At 40.6% G+C, this 25,672-nt stretch overlaps 1 long non-coding RNA gene and 1 pseudogene across 2 annotated transcripts; one reads left to right on the top strand and one right to left on the bottom strand.

The window, feature by feature from the left end:
* Positions 1-3,287: 3,287 nt before the first annotated feature.
* LOC134934507 (olfactory receptor 5AR1-like) lies at positions 3,288-4,316 on the bottom strand (annotated as a pseudogene).
* Positions 4,317-22,682: 18,366 nt separating this feature from the next.
* On the top strand, positions 22,683-24,575 carry LOC134935041 (uncharacterized). Of its 2 annotated transcripts, XR_010179860.1 has the most exons (5): positions 22,683-22,826; positions 23,204-23,301; positions 23,769-23,865; positions 23,962-24,066; positions 24,249-24,575. It is a non-coding gene; the product is annotated as an uncharacterized LOC134935041 (long non-coding RNA). The 2 variants fall into 2 exon arrangements; XR_010179859.1 differs by having other exon boundaries at positions 22,683-23,301.
* Positions 24,576-25,672: the final 1,097 nt, after the last annotated feature.

The raw sequence follows: 25,672 nt of genomic DNA, 5'->3' as shown, positions 1-25,672 counted from the left end.
ATAAAACTTTTTTTTTCTATTCACTGTTGGATCATACATGTAGGTAACTATATTATATTTTAACTTTGAAAAATAAATAGATGTTTTAAATAATCTCTTACATATATCCTAGGAATCTTCCTAGATCTAATAAAGAGTGCGCCCACACAAGAGCTTTCTTTTTCTCCCTTTGCTAGCACTTGTACCCTTAGCTCTGGGCGCACCACCAACCAGGACTATATCTGAAAGGAACAAATTTTTCTTTCTACTTATTACAAATTGTCCACATTTGGTCTTTTCACTTATAATACTTACTTATTTTTTGATCAGTGCCCGGTCGCCCTTTGCCTTGTTACAGGTTTAGAACAATTAAGTTTACTCTAATTTACTGTGGCCACTAGCTTTTCTTCATGCACCCCTATGTAAACTTAATTGTTCTAAACCTATGTCAGCTGCTCCTTAGTAATTTATCAGCCAGTGTCAGGTGACTAGTGTACCTTTAAAAGCCACAAGATATGAGGCAGGTACACATTAAACCTAGTGGATATATTTGCAGCTATATTATGTGTGATGCAGTTGCCAGGTTTTAGTTTTTGAGACTCTGTGATAGTGTAGGACCTGCATGAAGGTGGGGTACCTTGGCGAGCGGTTTGCAGGCTTCTGTGCATTGGCCAATTCACTAACTAAACCCCCATCATTTATTTATTGATGTTATGAGGATAAGTGAGTTTGCTATGGTGAGTGCTGAACTTTCTGTTTGTATACTTAAGTAGGTGGCCATAGGGCTACATGCACCCCACCCTACGAGTGGTGAGTGCAGATACTGCACCCCGCTTCTGGGGTGGCGAGTGCTGTGGTTTTTTAAATTTGTATATTTTAGGGTTAATCTTTGGTTAACTCTTATTTACTGTGGCCACTAGCTTTTCTTCATGCACCCCTATGTAAACTTAATTGTTCTAAACCTGTGTCAGCTGCTCCTTAGTAATTTATCAGCCAGTGTCAGGTGACTAGTGTACCTTTAAAAGCCGCAAGATATGAGGCAGGTACACATTAAACCTAGGGGATATATTTGCAGTTATATTATTTGTGATGCAGTTGCCAGGTTTTAGTTTTTGAGACTCTGTGATAGTGTAGGACCTGCATGAAGGTGGGGTACCTTGGTGAGTGGTTTGCAGGCTTCCGTGCATTGGCCAATTCACTAACTAAACCCCCATCATTTATTTATTGATGTTGTTAGGATAAGTGAGTTTGCTATGGTGAGTGCTGAACTTTCTGTTTGTATATATATATATATATATATATTATGATTTTAATGTATAAAATGTTGCAGTAAACAGCTAGACCAATATAACTATTAAATATTAAAAATAAAACACACAATTTGCTCAGCTTGGCCAAGTTGCAAAAACTTCAATACAATGTAACAAAATTTATAGACAACAGTTTATATATTATGTAATGAAATTTCCAAACAGGTGTATCTTTAGTGAAGACATTTAAATGAAGTCAGTGTCTCTTATGCGGTGTGGGCTTTACATTGGCGTCCCAGAGAAGCCTTTATTGGTATTGGTACCGTTAACGATAGGAGAGAGTTATGTTTAAAGGTGGTGGATAATATTTACCCCTTTCCTTGTTATATTGTGGCTCCAACAATAGTTTAATGCCTTCAGTATTAGAGCAAACTTGCACTGGTCAGTGGCATGATCCATCACTCATTCGGCATTTGGGCATGTGCAAAGTCCCGTAGGTGATATGAGCCGGTATCGTTGGCGTGCTGCCTTGAAGACCAGGCCGGTGATTCACTCCATTCGGAATGCTATATCGCGGATGGCGCACAGTGTGCGGTATTGAGTCATCCACTTGTAACTGAGTATACTGTTTCAAGTGGGGGTTTAGCAGGTTCCGTGAGACCTCTATCGAAGGTCTCAGAGTAGGCCTCTACGGATGGCAGTCGTTAGGTCGACAATCATTAGGTCGATATGCATTAGGTTGACATGGTCACTAGGTCGACATGGTCATTAGATCAACATGTACTAGGTTGACAAGCAAAAAGGTCGAAATGAGTTTTTCACAATTTTTTTCATTTTTTTACCTTTGTCATACTTAACGATCCACGTGGACTACAATTGGGAACGGTAACCTGTGCTGAGCGCAGTGGTAGTGGAGCGAGGCACCTTGCCCGAAGCATGGCAAGCGAAGTGAGCCATGCGAGGGGACGTGGTGCACTAACTGGGGTTCCCTGTCACAAAGAAAACGACACCAAAAACAGTCAAAAACACCATGTTGACCTTTTTCCATGTTGTCCTTGTACATGTCGACCTAATGACCATGTCAACCTAGTGCATGTCGACCTAATGCCCATGTCGACCTTCAGTGGTCGGCCTAATGACTGTTGACCTAAGTTGTGTCGACCCAAGGACCCATACCCCTCTGTCTAGAAGATTTAGAAGTCATGTATGCATATAACATATCTCCTGTGCGGTACCTCCTCTCTAGTAGCTTCGTTTTGGAATATGACCAAACCCCTCTCCTTAAAGCTTGTTCCAGTGTATATCAGAGCTAGAAGATGGTTCTTGATAGTTCCAGGCATTCTGAGGAGGAACCTGATCAGACCCAACATTTGTACCATTTCCATTTGAGCTATATGATGTGTAATCCCAAGCAGATTTGTCACTGTACTACTGATAATATCTGTTGTTGCTTGCATGGTATCCCTCCTATGCCGAGCAGTAGTAATAAAAGTTTAAAAATAAAAAAATGGGTAGGGTGTATATATGGCATGGGGTTCCCCCATTTTCCTATAACCAGCACCAGGCTGGTCTCTACGGATGGCGGTTGTTAGGTCGACAAGCATTAGGTCGACATGCATTAGGTTGACATGGTCACTAGGTCGACATAGTCATTAGGTCAACATGTACTAGGTCGATAAGCAAAAAAGTCGACATGAGTTTTTCAATTTCCCCCCCATTTTTTTAACCTTTTTCATACTTAATGATCCACGTGGACTACAATTGGGAATGGTAACCTGTGCCGAGCGTAGTGGTAGTGGAGCAAGGCACTTTGCCCGAAGCATGGCAAGTGAAATGAAGCCATGCAAGGGGATGTGGTGCACTAACTGGGGTTCCCCGCCACTTTTTTCGAAGAAAATGACACCAAAAACAGCCAAAAAACTCATGTTGACCTTTTTCCATGTCGCCCTTGTACACGTCGACCTAATGACCATGTCAACCTAATGCATGTCGACCTTCAGTGGTTGACCCAATGTATTTCGACCTAATGCATGTCGACCTAATGAACCACACCCATCTCTACTGATGCACTGATAACGCTCTGTGTGTAAGGATCAACGTGTTTCGTTCCACACTTGCTGGAACTTTTTTGGAAAAAGTTCTTAGTAATTCCCATTTATAAACCACATATGTTTTATTAATAGCTTTTATAACCTCATTGTTCCGCAAACTATACACCAGCGGGTTTAGCATTGGTACAAGAGCAACATACAGGATAGAGATAAGCTTGTCTTGCTCTTCAGAATTCTCATACTCAGGTTTCAGGTACAGACTGAGAACCGTGACACAGTATAAGATAACAACAGTGATGTGTGAGGATCAGCTGGAGAAGGTCTTCAGTCTTCCTGAGGATGTGTGGATTTTTAGAATGGTGAATATGATATATCCATAGGATGTTAGTATTAGAACAAATGGAGTTATGCCCATGAAAACTGATTCTGATGATATTATGGTTTCAAGGCTGGTGGTGTCACTGCTGGAGAGTTTGAGCAATATTTTTAGATCACAGAAGAAATGATTGATATTATGGGAGTTACAGAATGAGAGCTTATATACCATGATAGAGCACATCATTGAGTTTAGTGCACCCAAAAGCCATGACGTAATTGATAGAAAAGCACAAGTCCTCTTATTCATGATGAGAAAGTAGTATAGAGCTTTACAGATAGCCGCATAGCGGTCATAAGCCATGGTGGTCAGGAGGAGGAAATAGGTATCAACACATAATATAAATATTGACATCTGTAAGAAACATTCTGGCAAAGATATTTCAGTATTCTCTGTTATCGTGATCATCAGCAGCTTTGGCAAGATGGAACAGACATACGTGATGTCGAGGACTGACAGGTTACACAGGAAAAAGTACATAGGAGTATGAAGTTGGGATTCCAAAAGCACAAGTGCAATGATGGTCAGGTTCCCAAGCACTGATAGCAGATATATTAATAAAACTCCAAAGAACACCACAAGTTTCATGTTTGCATATTGGGTAAATGCCAGGATGTAGAATTGTGTCTGCAAAGTGCTATTATTTCCGTTTGTGCACATCTTAGTGTCTAAAATAAATAGATTTAATATAGTTATACAGGTTGAGTATCGCATATCCAAATATTCCGAAATACAGAATATTCTGAAATACAGAATTATTTGAGTGAGACTGAGACAGTGACACCTTTGTTTTCTGATAGCTCAAGGTACACAAACTTTGTTTAATGCAAAAAGTTATCAAAAATATTGGCTAAAATGACCTTCAGGCTGTGTGTATAAGGTGTATATCAAACATAAATGCATCCCATGCTTAGACTTGGGTCCCATTGCCATGATATCTCATTATGGTATGCAAATATCCAAACTGTGTGTCCACTGTGACTAACAACTCAGAAGAGGTTGATTATCAAAGCCTTGCACAAAGTTATTACAGTATCTCAATATGGTCCAAAGATAAAAGTATATTTACTGAATAACAGAGGCAACCTGCAATGGAATGTGCATAACGTTTTACTTTGCTCAGAATACTAAATTATAGCAAGGAACAAGAAACCACCAACCATGCCATCCATCCCAGTAGCAGACGTCATAACCATCCTGCAGCAATGTTAGCTACAGTATAACAGGGTTTTTTTTTAGCCCCTCCTACCTAAGCCAGCTCATATTTAACAAAATTAAGCAACATATTTTCATGTCTGTTTGATACAGAATATTGGTGCTCACTTGCTCACTTTGGGAATGTCATGATCAAACCATACTAATATCTCTTATATGGTGTTCTGGAATAATTGTTTCCAACACAACCTGCTATGATTGAGTGATGTCTGATGCAATATATATGGGCTCAAATCATTGTTTCATTAAAACAAGGTCACCAATTTCAGACATTTCCTGAGGCTATATATTTTAAATATTTCCTTTTAGATCCCAAATCAGATAATGTGAATGGATTTAAGAACCTGTCCCCACTTAGACTGGAGTACTGGCACTGCCTGTAGTGTATGATTGCCGGGAGGTATGTCCCGCTCACTGCCACTGTGGTTATGGCACACACCTGCCAAGCTGAACGTGGCAATGCAGAGTTTTACTTGTACAGGTATAGGTGCAGCACTTCTCACACACTAGGCTTGTCCCCAAAGCTGCGCGGCCTGCCACAATGTGATATGTCCATACCACAACACTATCAAGTTCCCCAAATTCATTTCTGTAATATATTATGTGATCTGTGGAAAAGTATTGCAGATGGATTTGAACAGGGCTTTTAGAATGGGGTGAAACATGTTATACTAGCAACATTAAACAACGGTAGTATCTGTGAACCTCACATTTTATTCACAACTCTATTGGTCATTTTGGAACTTTGGGGGGTTTGAGGTGGTGTGCTCTGTTGCATGAAAATATTATTTTCTGCTGGTAACTATTGCACAAATTCACATTCTGATATAAAGACTCTTCTATACTGTAGAATGAGTACGTGAACTTTCTTACAAACCGGAACATGATCATGTTTTGGACTTAACAGCGTTGCTTACCCCAGGAATGTATCTAATCAGAAAATGCCCTCCCTCTGACATCAGCAATGATGCACTCTTTACCTACCACTATTTTACCTTCCATTTGGGTTGTTCTTTCTGAGAAATCAATAGTAAAATAGTAGGCAGACGTATTTAGGGCCTAATTCAGAGTTGATCGCAGCAGCAAATTTGTTAGCAGCTGGGCAAAACCATGTGCACTGCGGGGGGGGGGGGGGAGGGGCAGATGTAACATGTGCAGAGAGAGTTAGATTTGGGTGTGGTGTGATCAAACTGAAATCTAAATTGCAGTGTAAAAATAAAGCAGACAGTATTTACCCTGCACAGAAACAGAATAATCCATCCAAACTAACTCTCTCTGCAAATGCTATATCTGCCACACCTGCAGTGTACATGGGGGGTGATTCCAAGCTGTTCGCTCGCTAGCAGATTTTAGCAGCATTGCACACGCCAAGCCGCCGCCCTCTGGGAGTGTATCTTAGCTTAGCAGAATTGCGAACGAAAGATTAGCAGAATTGCGAATAGAAATTTCTTAGAAGTTTCTGAGTAGCTCCAGACTTACTCAGCCATTGCGACCAGCTCAGTCCTATTCGTTCCTGGTTTGACGTCACAAACACACCCAGCGTTTGCCCAACCACTCCCCCGTTTCTCCAGCCACTCCTGCGTTTTGCAACTCGAACGCCTGCGTTTTTCCGCACACTTCCATAAAACGTCCAGTTTCCGCCCAGAAACACCCACTTCCTGTCAATCACACTACGATCACCACAGCGATGAAAAAGCTTTGTTATGCCGTGAGTAAAATACCTAACTTTTGTGTAAAATAACTAAGCGCATGCGCTCTGCGAACATTGCGCATGCGCAGTTAGCGGATAATCGCAGTATAGCAAAAATCGGCAATGAGCGAACAACTCGGAATGACCTCCATGGTTTTGCCCAACTGCTAACAAATTTTCTGCTGCGATCAACTCTGAATTACCCCCTTAATTCCTTCCTAAAATATCAACAGTATGGTTAGAGATTTATGAACAGTTTACTAAGAACCTCTTCAGCTCTGATCTTCCTCCACTATTCTGTATATACATATTTTAAAGGAACTATTAACAGGGTGAAATTTGGTATCAAAGAAAAAATTAAATAAACAGCGCTACATACATACAAACAATAAGAAAACTAAATGTATAATAATATATATGTATGAGTAGGGATGAAAATGTTGCTGCCGGCATTTTTAAAACAATACATTTATTAACATACCTACAGCAATATTTTCATCCCTACCCATACATATATATTTATTTTTACGATATTATTATACAGGTTGAGTATCCCATATCCAAATATTCCGAAATACGGAATATTCCGAAATACGGACTATTTTGAGTGAGAGTGAGATAGTGAAACCTTTGTTTTCTGATGGCTCAATGTACACAAACTTTGTTTAATACACAAAGTTATTAAAAATATTGTATTAAATGACCTTCAGGCTGTGTGTATAAGGTGTATATGAAACATAAATGAATTGTGTGAATGTAGACACACTTTGTTTAATGCACAAAGTTATAAAAAATATTGGCTAAAATTACCTTCAGGCTGTGTGTATAAGGTGTATATGAAACGTAAATGCATTCTGTGCTTAGACTTAGGTCCCATCACCATGATATCTCATTATGGTATGCAATTATTCCAAAATACGGAAAAATCCCATATCCAAAATACCCCTGGTCCCGAGCATTTTGGATAAGGGAGACTCAACCTGTATTTACTTTTTTTGTTGATTATATGTACGTAGAACTGTTTATTCCCCCTCTTTCTTTATTTATTGACTTTAAACCATTTAACTGCAGCTTGGCACATACTTTTATATATTCTTTTTTACTAACAATTCTGTTGCAGTCATCATTGTTAGGTTCTATTCCAGTGCTTTGGGTAATTGTTTTTTTTTTTTCCTGCTACACAAAATTTGGACCCAAAATACTTTTTAAGTCCATTACTTCCAATATTGCCTTTAATTTGCCAAATCTATGTGCATTTTAATTAGAGATGAGCGGGTTCGGTTCCTCGGAATCCGAACCCCCCCGAACTTCAGCCTTTTTACACGGGTCCGAGGCAGACTCGGATCTTCCCGCCTTGCTCGGCTAACCCGAGCGCGCCCGAACGTCATCATCCCGCTGTCGGATTCTCGCGAGGCTCGAATTCTATCGCGAGACTCGGATTCTATATAAGGAGCCGCGCGTCGCCGCCATTTTCACACGTGCATTGAGATTGATAGGGAGAGGACGTGGCTGGCGTCCTCTCCGTTTATAGTTACTGTTAGTAGTTAGTTGATCTGATTGCTGCTTAGCTTATTGTGGGGAGGATTGGGGAGAGCTGTTAGGAGGAGGAGGAGCTGTCAGTCAGTGCAGAGTTTTGCTAGTTTTTTTTAATCCGTTCTCTGCCTGAAAAAAACGCTCCATACCATATCTGTGCTCAGCCTCAGTGTGCTGCATGATATATCTATGTATATCTGACTGTGCTGAGTGCTCACTGCTCACACAGCTGAATTGTGGGGGAGACTGGGGTGCAGTTATAGCAGGAGTACAGTGCACACTTTTGCTGCCAGTGTGACTGACCAGTGACCACCAGCATATTGTTTGCCTGAAAAAGTTAAACACTCCTGTGGTGTTTTTTTTTTAATTCTATAAACGCATTCTGCTGACAGTGTCCAGCAGGTCCGTCATTCATTATATTATATAAATATTTACCTGCAGTAGTGTTATATTTTTTTTGTTCATCTCTATCATCTTTATCATCTCTATATTAGCAGACGCAGTACGGTAGTCCACGGCTGTGGCTACCTCTGTGTCGTCAGTGCTCGTCCATAATTGTATACCTACCTGTGGTGGGGTTTTTTTTTTCTATCTTCTTCATACTAGTAGTTTAGGAGTCTGCTGACAGTGTCCAGCAGGTCCGTCATTATATTAAATATACCTGCAGTAGTGATATATATATATTTTTTATATCATTATCATCTCTATACTAGCAGACGCAGTATGGTAGTCCACGGCTGTAGCTACCTCTGTGTCGTCAGTGCTCGTCCATAATTGTATACCTACCTGTGGTGGTTTTTTTTTTGCTATCTTCTTCATACTAGTAGTTTAGGAGTCTGCTGACAGTGTCCAGCAGGTCCGTCATTATATTATATATACCTGCAGTAGTGATATATATATATTTTTTATATCATTATCATCTCTATACTAGCAGACGCAGTACGGTAGTCCACGGCTGTAGCTACCTCTGTGTCGTCAGTGCTCGTCCATAATTGTATACCTACCTGTGGTGGGTTTTTTTTTCTATCTTCTTCATACTAGTAGTTTAGGAGTCTGCTGACAGTGTCCAGCAGGTCCGTCATTATATTATATATACCTGCAGTAGGGATATATATTTTTTATATCATTATCATCTCTATACTAGCAGACGCAGTACGGTAGTCCACGGCTGTAGCTACCTCTGTGTCGTCAGTCACTCGTCATCCATAAGTATACTAGTATCCATCCATCTCCATTGTTTACCTGAGGTGCCTTTTAGTTGTGCCTATTAAAATATGGAGAACAAAAATGTTGAGGTTCCAAAAATAGGGAAAGATCAAGATCCACTTCCACCTCGTGCTGAAGCTGCTGCCACTAGTCATGGCCGAGACGATGAAATTCCATCAACGTCGTCTGCCAAGGCCGATGCCCAATGTCATAGTACAGAGCATGTAAAATCCAAAACACAAAATATCAGTAAAAAAAGGACTCAAAAACCTAAAATAAAATCGTCGGAGGAGAAGCGTAAACTTGCCAATATGCCATTTACCACACGGAGTGGCAAGGAACGGCTGAGGCCCTGGCCTATGTTCATGGCTAGTGGTTCAGCTTCACATGAGGATGGAAGCACTCAGCCTCTTGCTAGAAAAATGAAAAGACTTAAGCTGGCAAAAGCACAGCAAAGAACTGTGCGTTCTTCGAAATCACAAATCCACAAGGAGAGTCCAATTGTGTCGGTTGCGATGCCTGACCTTCCCAACACTGGACGTGAAGAGCATGCACCTTCCACCATTTGCACGCCCCCTGCAAGTGCTGGAAGGAGCACCCGCAGTCCAGTTCCTGATAGTCAGATTGAAGATGTCAGTGTTGAAGTACACCAGGATGAGGAGGATATGGGTGTTGCTGGCGCTGGGGAGGAAATTGACAAGGAGGATTCTGATGGTGAGGTGGTTTATTTAAGTCAGGCACCCGGGGAGACACCTGTTGTCCGTGGGAGGAATATGGCCATTGACATGCCTGGTGAAAATACCAAAAAAATCAGCTCTTCGGTGTTGAAGTATTTCAACAGAAATGCGGACAACAGGTGTCAAGCCGTGTGTTGCCTTTGTCAAGCTGTAATAAGTAGGGGTAAGGACGTTAACCACCTCGGAACATCCTCCCTTATACGTCACCTGCAGCGCATTCATCATAAGTCAGTGACAAGTTCAAAAACTTTGGGCGACAGCGGAAGCAGTCCACTGACCAGTAAATCCCTTCCTCTTGTAACCAAGCTCACACAAACCACCCCACCAACTCCCTCAGTGTCAATTTCCTCCTTCCCCAGGAATGCCAATAGTCCTGCAGGCCATGTCACTGGCAATTCTGACGAGTCCTCTCCTGCCTGGGATTCCTCCGATGCATCCTTGCGTGTAACGCCTACTGCTGCTGGCGCTGCTGTTGTTGCTGCTGGGAGTCGATGGTCATCCCAGAGGGGAAGTCGTAAGACCACTTTTACTACTTCCACCAAGCAATTGACTGTCCAACAGTCCTTTGCGAGGAAGATGAAATATCACAGCAGTCATCCTGCTGCAAAGCGGATAACTGAGGCCTTGGCATCCTGGGCGGTGAGAAACGTGGTTCCGGTATCCATCATTACTGCAGAGCCAACTATAGACTTGATTGAGGTACTGTGTCCCCGGTACCAAATACCAACTAGGTTCCATTTCTCTAGGCAGGCGATACCGAAAATGTACACAGACCTCAGAAAAAGACTCACCAGTGTCCTAAAAATGCAGTTGTACCCAATGTCCACTTAACCACGGACATGTGGACAAGTGGAGCAGGGCAGACTGAGGACTATATGACTGTGACAGCCCACTGGGTAGATGTATTGACTCCCGCCGCAAGAACAGCAGCGGCGGCACCAGTAGCAGCATCTCACAAACGCCAACTCTTTCCTAGGCAGGCTACGCTTTGTATCACCGCTTTCCAGAATACGCACACAGCTAAAAACCTCTTACGGCAACTGAGGAAGATCATCGCAGAATGGCTTACCCCAATTGGACTCTCCTGTGGATTTGTGGCATCGGACAACGCCAGCAATATTGTGTGTGCATTAAATCTGGGCAAATTCCAGCACGTCCCATGTTTTGCACATACCTTGAATTTGGTGGTGCAGAATTATTTAAAAAACGAGAGGGGCGTGCAAGAGATGCTGTCGGTGGCCAGAAGAATTGCGGGACACTTTCGGCGTACAGGCACCACGTACAGAAGACTGGAGCAACACCAAAAACGCCTGAACCTGCCCTGCCATCATCTGAAGCAAGAAGTGGTAACGAGGTGGAATTCAACCCTCTATATGCTTCAGAGGTTGGAGGAGCAGCAAAAGGCCATTCAAGCCTATATAACTGACCACGATATTGGAGGTGGAATGCACCTGTCTCAAGCGCAGTGGAGAATGATTTCAACGTTGTGCAAGGTTCTGCAACCTTTTGAACTTGCCACACGTGAAGTCAGTTCAGACACTGCCAGCCTGAGTCAGGTCATTCCCCTCATCAGGCTTTTGCAGAAGAAGCTGGAGACATTGAAGGAGGAGCTAACACAGAGCGATTCCGCTAGGCATGTGGGACTTGTGGATGGAGCCCTTAATTCGCTTAACAAGGATTCACGGGTGGTCAATCTGTTGAAATCAGAGCACTACATTTTGGCCACCGTGCTCGATCCTAGATTTAAAACCTACGTTGTATCTCTCTTTCCGGCAGACACAAGTCTGCAGGGGTTCAAAGAACTGCTGGTGAGAAAATTGTCAAGTCAAGCGGAACGCGACCTGTCAACATCTCCTCCTTCACATTCTCCCGCAACTGGGGGTGCGAGGAAAAGGCTCAGAATTCCGAGCCCACCCGCTGGCGGTGATGCAGGGCAGTCTGGAGCGACTGCTGATGCTGACATCTGGTCCGGACTGAAGGACCTGACAATGATTACGGACATGTCGTCTACTGTCACTGCATATGATTCTCTCACCATTGAAAGAATGGTGGAGGATTATATGAGTGACCGCATCCAAGTAGGCACGTCAGACAGTCCGTACGTATACTGGCAGGAAAAAGAGGCAATTTGGAGGCCCTTGCACAAACTGGCTTTATTCTACCTAAGTTGCCCTCCCACAAGTGTGTACTCCGAAAGAGTGTTTAGTGCCACCGCTCACCTTGTCAGCAATCGGCGTACGAGGTTACTTCCAGAAAATGTGGAGAAGATGATGTTCATTAAAATGAATTAGAATCAATTCCTCCATGGAGACATTCACCAGCAGCAATTGCCTCCACAAAGTACACAGGGAGCTGTGATGGTGGATTCCAGTGGGGACGAATTGATAATCTGTGAGGAGGGGGATGTACACGGTGATGAATCGGAGGATGATGATGAGGTGGACATCTTGCCTCTGTAGAGCCAGTTTGTGCAAGGAGAGATTAATTGCTTCTTTTTTGATGGGGGTCCAAACCAACCCGTCATTTCAGTCACAGTCGTGTGGCAGACCCTGTCACTGAAATGATGGGTTGGTTAAAGTGTGCATGTCCTGTTTATACAACATAAGGGTGGGTGGGAGGGCCCAAGGACAATTCCATCTTGCACCTCTTTTTTCTTTCATTTTTCTTTGCGTCATGTGCTGTTTGGGGAGTGTTTTTTGGAAGGGCCATCCTGCGTGACACTGCAGTGCCACTCCTAGATGGGCCAGGTGTTTGTGTCGGCCCCTAGGGTCACTTATCTTAGTCACACAGCTACCTCATTGCGCCTCTTTTTCTTCTTCTTTGCGTCATGTGCTGTTTGGGGAGTATTTTTGGAAGGGCCATCCGGCCTGACACTGCAGTGCCACTCCTAGATGGGCCAGGTGTTTGTGTCGGCCACTAGGGTCGCTTAGCTTACTCACACAGCTACCTCATTGCGCCTCTTTTTTTCTTTGCGTCATGTGCTGTTTGGGGAGTGTTTTTTGGAAGGGCCATCCTGCGTGACACTGCAGTGCTACTCCTAGATGGGCCAGGTGTTTGTGTCGGCCACTAGGGTCGCTGAGCTTAGTCACACAGCTACCTCATTGCGCCTCTTTTTTTCTTTGCGTCATGTGCTGTTTGGGGAGTGTTTTTTGGAAGGGCCATCCTGCGTGACACTGCAGTGCCACTCCTAGATGGGCCAGGTGTTTGTGTCGGCCACTTGGGTCGCTGAGCTTAGTCATCCAGCGACCTCGGTGCAAATTTTAGGACTAAAAATAATATTGTGAGGTTTGAGGTGTTCAGAATAGACTGAAAATGAGTGGAAATTATGGTTATTGAGGTTAATAATACTTTGGGATCAAAATGACCCCCAAATTCTATGATTTAAGCTGTTTTTTCGGGTTTTGTGAAAAAAACACCCGAATCCAAAACACACCCGAATCCGACAAAAAAAATTCGGTGAGGTTTTGCCAAAACGCGTTCGAACCCAAAACACGGCCACGGAACCGAAATCAAAACCAAAATACATAAACCCGAAAAATTTCCGGTGCACATCTCTAAATTTTAATATCACTAAAAGGAATGTTCACAGTTCAAAATCTTATATAGTGCACAATACACTATTGGTTATGTGCTGGTACTTTAATAAATAAATTGTCGCTTGTTAGTGATTCCCTAAATAACAGAATTTCACTCCAATACTGTACATTTTATGATTATAAAAGTATATCAGGAAACTTCAGAAAATATTTTGTCTCAAGCTAGATTTTTATTTTTATTAATTATCTTGAGCACAGCATGGGAACTTATCTTACTTTATTATGGCACTTTTAAATATTGAAAACATGACTAATGTTAATTTTAATGTGTTTTGATTAATAAAAACTGTAGTTGTACATAAATAATCTGTCTATCTTCATAAATATGTACTAATGTTTCAAAAATATCTACAGCTTATATTTGAATTTTCTTTTGTTTTTAAAAGGATATTTTTTAACAATTTCAAATATTTTTAATTGGATTCAAATATTTTACTCCTCTGGAATGTGGTACAATATAAAAAGTTACAGTGAATAGTAATTAAAGGTGATTGTTAATATAGAACAAAATGCTTATTCCACAATAAAAATATTTATGCAAAATGTTTTTCTAAAAGACACTTTTTTATTTCTAGTACATTGCGTAGAATTATTACACATACATTTGTTAGTGAGGTTAGTACCTCTTTTTTTGGTTTAGTGTTCCCTTAAGTTGGATACAAAAATATACTGTAGCTCTACATGAAATTACAAGGTACTTTTGTTAAATGAACATATACATGAACTAATGATAAAAATGTGAAACTGGAAAGATGGCTGTCATAGAGTGATTACGTATCTGTGTAAAGCACAGTGGGCCTAATGCAAACCTGAGCGCTGCAGCAAATTTCTTAGCAGTTGGGCAAAATCATGTGCTGTGCAGGGGGGGGGGGGGGCAGATATAACATGTGCAGAGTTAGATTTGGGTGGGATGTGTTCAAACTGAAATCTAAATTGCAGTGTAATAATAAAGCAGCCAGTATTTACCCTGCACTGAAACAATATAACCCACCCAAATCTAACTCTCTCTACATATGTTATATCTGCCCCCCCCCCAATGCACTGCACATGGTTTTGCCCATTAGCTAACAAATTTGCTGCTGCGATCAGGTCTAAATTAGGCCCAATGTTCTTTCTAATGCATACTTAAACATTTACATAGTAAAAAGGAGACACTTTTATATATCTCTTACTGTACCTGCAAATGCTGCATCTTGTGACTGGGGAAAGTGGAATCTGCCTATATAAGTGTGAATTCCATGTTATTTATCTTTACAATATTGTTTAGGGAGCTGTGTCCATTAGTTCCCACTAGATGCACTAGTATTTTTAGAGAATGACACTTGGGATATGCTTTTTCAGTGTGGACTGTTAATTGTAGTTGTTACATTTTTCTTTTATGTTTCACTGCTTGTTTTACCATTTATACAAACTTGTTTAGTTATGTAAAAAAAAACAAAAAAAACTAAAAACATTATTTAAAGATGAAAGGTGGGATGTAATGGCATCCGAGTTTGGTAGAAGTGCGGGATGCCGGCCAAAGTCTGACTTTTTTTAAAGCGGCAGTAATTTACGAGTCATGGTTTTGCCTTGAAAATGACTGCTGCTTTAAAAAAGTCTAAAGGCCGAATTCAGACCTGATCGCAGCAGCAAATTTGTTAGCTAATGGGCAAAACGATATGCACTGCACGGGGGGCAGATATAACATGTGCAGAGAGAGTTAGATTTGGATGGTGTGTTCAAACTCAAATCTAAATTGCAGTGTAAAAATAAAGCAGCCACTATTTACCCTGCACAGAAACAATATAACCCACCCAAATCTAACTCTCTCTGTACATGTTATATCTGCCCCACCTGCAGTGCACGTGGTTTTGCGCATGAGCTAACAAATTTAATGCTGCAATCAGATCTGAATTAGGCCCTAAGTTCGTTCAGCATCCCACACCTCTGGAAAATTCGCACGCCATTACATCCCACCTGTAATGTAAGAAACATTCATTTCTATATTTTCTAGTTGGCCACTTGGTAATAGATGTTCTCTCTTAGGCCGGGTTCACACCTGAATGATCTCAGCATAATATGTCATTACTGGCCAAATCGGAATGACATATCATCTGGAATGTACAGTGTGTATGCACGTTTTATGGATTTGACTATCTTGTATTGCGATTTGGTTTTCTTCTCTCTGAATTTATGCCGAATTTCCATGACCCTGACCTTGTACATGCCCTCAAAGGTGATGCCTCACTGCTCTTTTTGTTGCTGAACCTGTACTTCACTTGACTCCAGTGGGGGCCAGTGATGGTTCCACGCTCACAGAGCTGCCATCCCCGGCTCCAGAGTTCAGTCACCCTGCATCTCTCTGCTGCAGCTGCCGAAACTCCAAGGTCCAAACTGAGCACCTCTTTATCAGCCGGCTCAGCTGGGAGCTGCTCACTGACCTCATGGGCTCCCCACCCGAGTCTCTGCTCTACTTGCTTCTGCTCCCATATATATGCACACTGGCAGCCCCGGAGGAGACCCTCCTGAGCACAGGTTTCCCCACCCGCTGCAAGGAGGACACAGAGGAGCTGGATTTTAGAGCAATGGACATCTCCACAGATGGTCACTTCTGCAAGTGTGTCCTGCATCCTAGCAGGAGAAGCACTTACAGAATCTTACACTGGAGGCTGGTCAGGGAGACTTTGGTGGAGGTAACCTGGCTCAGGCTGTGGCATTTCTGTCTAGCAGACCCACTCCTCCCTCCAGGCAGGGGCATTTTAAGAGAGGTGGGGGACCATGGGCAGACTCTGGGTGGCACCCTCATACGCGCATGCAGTGGGGGTTTCCGAGTACCTAGAAAACCCCCTCTGGCCGCTGATCTATCGCACATTACCTGACCGATTCCCCCCCCCCCCCAAGACTTGCCCGGAGCTCAGCCTCACACAGTGTCCTTGAGTCACATTTCAGCTGCGCTGTTCCGGCGGCAGAGACACATCACAGTCATGGGTCAACAGAGTCACATCACCTCCTCACTGCTGCTGTTGAGTTACTTTGTCCTGAGTTACTTTGTCAGCAGTACCCTGTCCGGGAGTGATTGAAGACACCAGCGGCACAGTGCCGCTGATGTCTTCAATCACTCCCGGCCAGGGCACTGCTGTCAAAGTAACTCAGAAGAAGTGAGGAGATGATGTGTCTCTGAATATGCCGGGGTGGGCTGCAGGCGGGAGCCGGTATTCCTCACTGATGCACTGACTCCTGCTGCAGCATGAGTACAGGGACCGAGGAGGACAGTCATAGTGAAGAATGATCAAGGTGCGGCTATGCTTAGCCCATCTGTCTATGGGGGTCTGTCTGTGGCGAGAGGATGATCTTGGTGCTGCTGTGGGGGGAATGGTGATTTTGGTGCCTGCTCTGTCTGGGGGGGGGGGGGGGGTCAATCTTGGTGCCTGTGCTGTCTATGGAGGGGGGGGGTTGCTGTTGGGGGGGTTGACGATCATAGTGCTGTCTATGGAGGGGCAGTGGTGCTACTGGGGGGGTGATCTTGGTCCCTGTGCTGTCTATGGAGCTGTGGTGGTGCTGCTGTGGGGAGGATGGTCATGGTACCTATGTTGCATATGGGGCAAGAGAGGCAGTGAAGCCCGCAGATGGACCAGAATTTTTTAGATGGAGATTGCTTTATCCCCATCTACCAATGATGGCCACTGCGCCCCCCACGCTCAAAGTTGTCACACACTCAAAGTAGTCACACGCAGCACAGCAGCTGAGAGAGTGCGTTCACCCAGCAACCTGCTGTATCAAGTCCGGTGGCCAATCACTCTCCGGCGGTGTTATATATCTATATACAGTATATATAAAAATAGGTAGGAATAAAAATTATTCCATTAAGGCACTCACCAATATATATGACCATGTTCTCTTTTGCACTTTAAAATATTCTATTAAATCAGCCTGATTTATATTGGTGAGTGCCTTAATGGAATAATTTTTATACTTACCTATTTTTGTATTTTGGACTGCTAGTCCTTATTTGAGCACCCCACTGTTTATACTATTATCGGAGAGTGCAGACACATGGAACTATATATATATATAGAAGAGGTATGTTTTTCATAACCTGTGCTTTTTGGTTCTCTTTTTTCCTCTTTCTTCATGTTATTTATTCTGTTTTCCTCCTCATGTTGCTATGTCATGTTCTTTTGATACCAATATGTCATGTTATATGTGAGTGTAAGATGCTTATTGCTATGTATTTGTTTTGACTTATTATTCTACAATTGTAGATTTTACCCCTGATGAAGTCTTGGAACAAGACGAAACGCGTTGGGTTATTTATCTATCTATTATCTGATGTTACCTCCGAATCTACAATAAGGAGAAGGAGGAAATCGTAGTGATATATCTACGCTTTTTCCTCATCACTACAAACTGATTGTTCAAATTGTGCGACAAATGTAAATGTATCAACTCTGTATACTTATGAACATTTGTGTCGGGTTTATATGTTGTTTTAATAAATTTTTATGTTAGTATTTGTTATCTGACGTAATTTATCCGGAGAGTACTGTGAGGGTCCGTTTTTAGGTAGGGCGTTGATATAACTCCCTTGGCGCCATCTCCTCTATTTCATTTCATATTTTCACACATTTAGTTCCTCCTAACAGGGAACTTAGAGGATACAGGCAGCCATATAATTAATTAATTTTAGTGTTTTATTTGAAATAGCGCAGTGGGAGAGTAATTCTTGTCATATTTTGCATTTCTGTTAGCTACTCTCCATTTGCAGCTTAACAACATGCCGTTATTTAGTGACCGCAAAGGTAGAAGCTTAAAATGCAAAACAATTTTCTTAGAAGAAGGACAGGATATGGAGCAAATTGAGGAGGATGCAGATGAGTATTACCATCTTCTCAATAAGATGGAGAAGTTGGCCACTAGAGAACTTAAAAGCTGGTACGACCTCATAACACTTGAAAAATATCTGGAAGTTGGACGTGTTCCAAGAGGTCTGAGGTTAAATAAAACTCCAATCATGGGATCTAACAATGAAGAGTTTAATAAAAATTGGAATAAAATATTGGATGATAGTGCGGCAAAATTAGTGGAACTTATTATATTAGAAAGAAAGAAAGAGTTGGACACTTTAGAGGTGGATCTCAATGAATTGGAGGTTATTTTGAATAAATTTAATGATGATGAGGATTTTAAGAGGGATGTTGTGGATCTTCAGCAGAAGTTGGACTCTCTTGAAAAAGAGATCATCACACGCAAACAAAAGAAGTTTGCGAGGGATAAATTAGATTATATAAATGGAAAGGTACATGATTGGAGTAATAACGTCACTAATAAACCCTATCAAAGAGACTATCATTTCCAAGCTAGACGAAGAAAAGTCACTGAGGATTATGATAATGAAGTATTCAGACGTGAATATGTTCCTAACTACCGTAATAGACAAGGTGAAAATTACTATACGAGAAGAAATTCCTATCGATCACCTAGACATAGATATGGGACGAAACCATTATACCAACACCATCAATCCCCTGTGGGTAAACGCCGAAGACCCTCATACAACAATGGATATGAATTTCGTAGGTCTGTATCCCCCAAAGGAAGGACTTTTTTTAGGGGAGAAAAAGAGGGGAGATCTACCACATTTTCAAGAACGAGAACATCTACATACCAGGTTGGATTCCCCTCAGGGGGTGAAAAGGCTTCTACACCCAGGAGAAGAGGAACAAGGGGTGGAAGAAAGGTCGCCCATCAAAAAAAGAAGAGCGATCAACTTCCTACGAGAAATGCCCAGTCAAGCATCATCAACCTTACTGAAAAGAAATTATCAGTCCCACAGACATCAGTACTGAATAAAGGTCTAAAATTCGCTCCCAACCAACATGTGGACAAGTTCAACTTATATGTTGATCTCAATAAATATGTCCGTAATTTAACCTTGAAGAGACACTATTTGAAAAACCCAGTGCCGAAATTGGACTTTGAACCAAGAAAAAAAACGTTAGTAGCACCACCTTCCAGGTACTACCCGGTGGAATCTAGAGGTAACCATATAGACTTCTTCTTTGACTCAGTCAAAGAAGATTTCAGGAAACTAAAAATCAAGGATGACAGATTTTGTGATAACCTTACTCCACAAGAGAGACTCGCAGTTAAACAACTCAAGAATAATGACGAAATAATCATAAAAACTGCAGATAAAGGAGGGGCGGTGGTACTACAAGAGAAGTCAGCATATGTCAAAGAGGCTTTGAGTCAAATTAATGATACTAGGACCTATGAACAGCTTATAGGTGATCCTACCGAAAAGTTTGTAGAGGATCTTTACGATCTTCTACATGCCGCTAAAAACAGAGGTATCCTGTGTAAGGAAGAATTCGAATATCTGTACAATAAGAAACCGAGGATTCCAGTTTTTTACCATCTGCCTAAAGTGCACAAGGGCACGATCCCTCCCCCAGGAAGACCCATAGTGGCAGGGGTTGATTCCTTGACATCCTGTTTGTCACATTATCTGGATTTAAAACTCCAACCATATGTAAAAAAACAACTGTCCTACTTGAAAGACTCCACCGGTCTACTGAATTCACTCAGGGACCTCCAATGGCAATCCACATACCGGTGGGTCACGGTGGATGTACAGGCACTTTATACATCCATCCCCCACGATAAAGGATGTGAAGCAGTGAGTAAGATCCTGATTTTAGACCATAATGTCAGCAGAGAAGAGAGAGATTTCCTTGTGGATAGTATTAGGTTTGTCCTTAACCATAATTATTTTGAATTTCAAGAAAAATACTATCTACAGAAACAGGGTACGGCGATGGGTACCAAGTTCGCCCCTTCATATGCAAACATCTATATGGACTGTTGGGAAAATGAAATTCTGTATGTGGATGGAGATTTTAGATGTACTAACATCAAATTCTACAAACGATACATCGACGACTTGATCTTCATCTGGGACGGTGAGGTTGAAACCCTGACGAGTTTTATATCTGACATTCAAATTAATCATTATAACCTCAAGTTTACTTACAAACAACACCCTGTAGCCATTGACTACCTGGATGTTCTTTTGAAAATTGAAGAAGATGGCTCTTTAAGTACTAAAACGTTTTCAAGAAAACTGATGCCAATAGTTTCATTCCTTCCGACAGCTGCCACCTTTCCCGGTGGAAAACCACGGTACCATATTCTCAATTTATACGGATTAGGAAAAACTGCAGCAGTATGGATGCATATTGGGAACAGTCATCATCATTAGTTCTTCAGTTCATAGATAGGGGTTACAGTGAAAAGACTCTACGAATAGACCAAGCCCGTGCTTCCGAAATTGACAGGAACAGCCTCTTTATGACGAGAGATCGTATACAGGATGGACACCGGGGAGAGAGACCTTTTGTAACACAGTTCAATCAAGAAAACAGAACTATCAAACGTATTATGAATAAACACTGGCACCTTTTACTTAAAGATCCAGTTTTAGGGCCTCATCTACCCAGTAGACCAAGTATTGTCTTTAGGAGATCCTTGAACCTTAAAAGTATCCTTGCTCCTAGTCAATTACAGACAGAACATCGGAAAAAAGATGATAATTCCAACCAACACCCACTCATGAAGAGAGCAGGGCTGTTTCCCTGCAATAAGTGCAATTGTTGCCGCTTCATCGACAAAAAGAGTTTCTGCTGGAAAGATGAGACTAAAAGGGTTTTTAGACTAAAGTCCATTGTTACGTGCAATACCAATTACGTCATCTATAAGATAGATTGCAGTTGCAAACTCTCTTATATTGGTAAAACAAAGAGGTGTCTCAAAATTAGAATACAGGAACACTTACGAAACATCAAGAATAAGGTCCAGAATCATAGCCTCCCCAGGCACTTCCAGGAAAAACATAGGTCCGAAATTCAGGGCTTAACATTTAATGTGGTGGAACATGTACCCGAAGATAAGAGGGGAGGAGATAGGGACCTCCAGCTTGCTCGAAGGGAATCTTTCTGGATTTATACTTTAAATACTCTTATACCGAAAGGGTTGAATGAGAATATCGATATGATAGCATTCCTTTGATGTAGATAAAGTGTATCTAGTGTGTAGAGATGGAGATATTGTCAGAGTAGTTAATGGCCAGTACTGAATTTTCATACTAATGTAACGTAGTTTCATTATATATCATGTGCACGTAGAGGAATTGAATGTCAGATCTTTAAAAATCATAAGATTTCCCCGGTGTATTTATCTTTGGTTATTAAATTTTACCACTTGACATACAGACGTGTACAAGTGGGGCCATTTTCAAGTTGATAACTCTTCATCTCATTCATTTTTTTCATACATACATCACGTTTCCAGTATATATACACTCATGTACATGTTTAACCATAAAGGACTTAATTTATTTATATAAAGATCAGACATATCTGTTTATAACTTATTTTTACTTTTATTATATTTATTTATTTCTTCGTTTATTATTTATCATTTTTTCATCAATATTCTTATTTTTAGGTTTATGTTTATTTCTATATATATATATTTTATTTTTATTGTTATATTTTATATATATTTTTTTATTTATTTTTTATTTATTTTTTTATTTATTATTTATTTTTTATTTTTTATTTAAATTTTTTTTTTTAAATATATTTTTTTTATTATTATTATTTATTTTTATTATTAGTATTTATTTTTATTTATTTATTTTTTGTTTTTTTATTTTTTTTTATTTTTATTTCCATTTTTATTTTAATTTTACTTTTATTTATTTATTATAGCTTCAGCGTCATGCAATACGATCAAGGGGAATTACCCACAGGGGATCAGTCTAATATGTAGGACATGAAACTGAGTTAAATGAGATGGGGTGTGTCCAACATCATTCCTGGCATTTAGCCAGGTTTGGTTTCCCTAAATAGTAACCAGAGAGACAGTGAAAAGCATTATGGGTAATATTAATCAATTAGGTATTTCCTCCTAAGGAGTTATTCTCATAATAATACCGTTAATACACTTAGTTTGATTATTTGAAAATTATAAATCTATGCACTTTTGGTTAAGTTATCTCCATTCTGATATAGTAAATGGAGCACATATATATAGAGCACCAATCACATTGCAAGGGAAGTGATGTAATCACTTTTCCCTTTATAAAGGGTGGTTATCAGGTCCAATGCCTCATTATACAGAGACTTGGCTGTCAGCACTGCACCACTGGAGGGTAAGGTTTTGTTTTTGATTTTACAATAGTATATTATCAACTTTGAAAGTGGTCCCATTTATTAGTATACACTTTGTACCAACTATATGTATTTTATTGACTGGTTAACCACTAATCATTTATAAATGTAATTTTTTTAAAGAGTATATGATATGCACTAATTATATATATTCACTATATAAATATGACAGATTTATTCATGAATATGAAACTAAGTTGTATGAGTTATACACTCACTTATATAATTTTTATAGTTAATAGATCTTCCCCTTACTAAGTGAAAGGAGTATTTGTTTCTCCATGGGGTGGGAACTCTTTGTACCATACTGGTACTTTAATAGATGGTCTAATTGATATCAACCCAATTAATTTACCAGGTCTACCACGTGTTCTAAATTGGTTAGACATTATACCCATTTGAATTGCCTTCACTCCTGAGTCTCTGAGTGTCAGGTTCAAGCTGCTGACCGACGAGGTATGTGCTATATTATAGAGATTTCTTTAATGATTGGCACTAATGAACTACACCCCCTGTGGGTAGCACTTTGAGTAATTTCTTTGAATTATTCGATCATAGATCAGTGATACCGTCCATAAAGGATGGGTTTCCCTAATAAACATATCATGTGGGTTCACTATACTGATGGTTAATACAATTAGTCCTGGGTTTTCCAAATATGAATAAATGGCTGGTTATAATCAGATCATTTAGTAGAGGATCGTTGTATAGTGGTAACATTGGTGTTTGTTATAGCCAATTCTGTGGCTTTGTTCTGTATCATATATAGAAACCACACGGGTTAGTCATGAGATCTGTTCATTAGTGATCAGACATTAATGATACCAGAATTTTTATAATTATGGGTGTCAAAATAAGATAGGGGTCTATTTATGAACTCGTAGGTGTTCTTATAATTAATACCCAATTAATCAATTTATTAGGTTCCTTATGCTTGCGAACCAGTTAGATTCTATACACATATGAATCTTCCCGTTATTCGAATATCTGAATGTCAGACTCAAGCTGATGATATATGAGGTATGTGCCGTTCCCTTGGATTAATCCCAATCTCTGCCTAATTGAACAAAAAGTGTCCTTTAATTAATAAAGGTTATTAAACGTTTTTTTAATTAGGTATCGTCCTCGCTGTATCAATCAAGTCCCATTGAAATATTGAAACGTTGTTCATACATCTTTGAATGACCTTTTATGTGCTGACAATATGTTCGAAATGAAGAGGTATGTTTTTCATAACCTGTGCTTTTTGGTTCTCTTTTTTCCTCTTTCTTCATGTTATTTATTCTGTTTTCCTCCTCATGTTGCTATGTCATGTTCTTTTGATACCAATATGTCATGTTATATGTGAGTGTAAGATGCTTATTGCTATGTATTTGTTTTGACTTATTATTCTACAATTGTAGATTTTACCCCTGATGAAGTCTTGGAACAAGACGAAACGCGTTGGGTTATTTATCTATCTATTATCTGATGTTACCTCCGAATCTACAATAAGGAGAAGGAGGAAATCGTAGTGATATATCTACGCTTTTTCCTCATCACTACAAACTGATTGTTCAAATTGTGCGACAAATGTAAATGTATCAACTCTGTATACTTATGAACATTTGTGTCGGGTTTATATGTTGTTTTAATAAATTTTTATGTTAGTATTTGTTATCTGACGTAATTTATCCGGAGAGTACTGTGAGGGTCCGTTTTTAGGTAGGGCGTTGATATAACTCCCTTGGCGCCATCTCCTCTATTTCATTTCATATATATATATATATATATATATATATATATATATATGCGTGGGTGGAGAGGCACTCAGTAGTGATTTTCAGCTGCCGGGGTGCTGTTCCTGTAGAGAATGTACAGAGAATCCCATGTGCATGGGAAGGATGGCAATCCACGGTCTTCTTAAATCATGTTAAGGGCTAAGATCAAGTTCAATCTCTCTAAAGCTGAAACCCAGGCACTTGGGGCTCTTGCATCCTACAATTACATTGTGATTAGGCCCGTCGATAAAGGCGGGGCCATTGTAATCTTGGATTTACAGTATTACAGAGATGAAATCTATTCCCAATTATCTGATAAGGAAGTGTATCAGAAGATGTCATTTGATCCTACCATCACTTTCCAGAAAGAACTAGAGGGACTCTTGAACACAGCCAAATCATCTGGTAAACTCCCAGATAAAATACTTAAAGCTTTATGTATTAAACACCCCAAAGTTCCAATCTTATACACGCTCCCCAAACTACAAAAGAACTTGGAAAGACTACCTGGACGTCCGATTATCTCGGCCCCTGATTCACTTTACAGAACTGTAGCTCAGTTGTTGGACTATATCTTACAACCCCTGATTTTGCACCAGGAAACGTTCCTGAAGGATCTTCCTTAAGAAGATTCAGGCTCTCCCTAACATACCTGATGGAACTTTGCTTTGCTGTCTTGATGTTTGCAGCCTATATACGGTGATCCCCCATCGTAAGGGACTACAAGCCATGAAGAAGTTCCTTGAGACCAAGCTTCCCCCCTCTCTGTTTGACCATGATTTGTTTCTGTCTTACTAGAGTTGACCCTTAACCGAAATTATTTTTTGTTTGATGGTTCTTTTTTCTTACAGAATAGGGGGTGTGCAATGGGGTCCCCTGTGTCCCCATAGTATGCAAACACTTTTATGTTTGATCAAGAACATAAAATTTTCTTTGACAATTCTGAAATTGGTGGTAATATCTTAATGTATTGTCGCTATATAGATGATATCTTCTTGCTATGGGGTGGTGGTCAGGATACTCTTGTCAACTTTATTAACGATATCAATGGCTATGAGTGCCCTATT

The sequence above is a fragment of the Pseudophryne corroboree genome, chromosome 6 (assembly GCF_028390025.1).
Source record: "Pseudophryne corroboree isolate aPseCor3 chromosome 6, aPseCor3.hap2, whole genome shotgun sequence".
Taxonomy (NCBI): domain Eukaryota; kingdom Metazoa; phylum Chordata; class Amphibia; order Anura; family Myobatrachidae; genus Pseudophryne; species Pseudophryne corroboree.
Note: the sequence above shows the minus strand (reverse complement) of the source record. Positions and strands in the feature narration are given on the sequence as shown.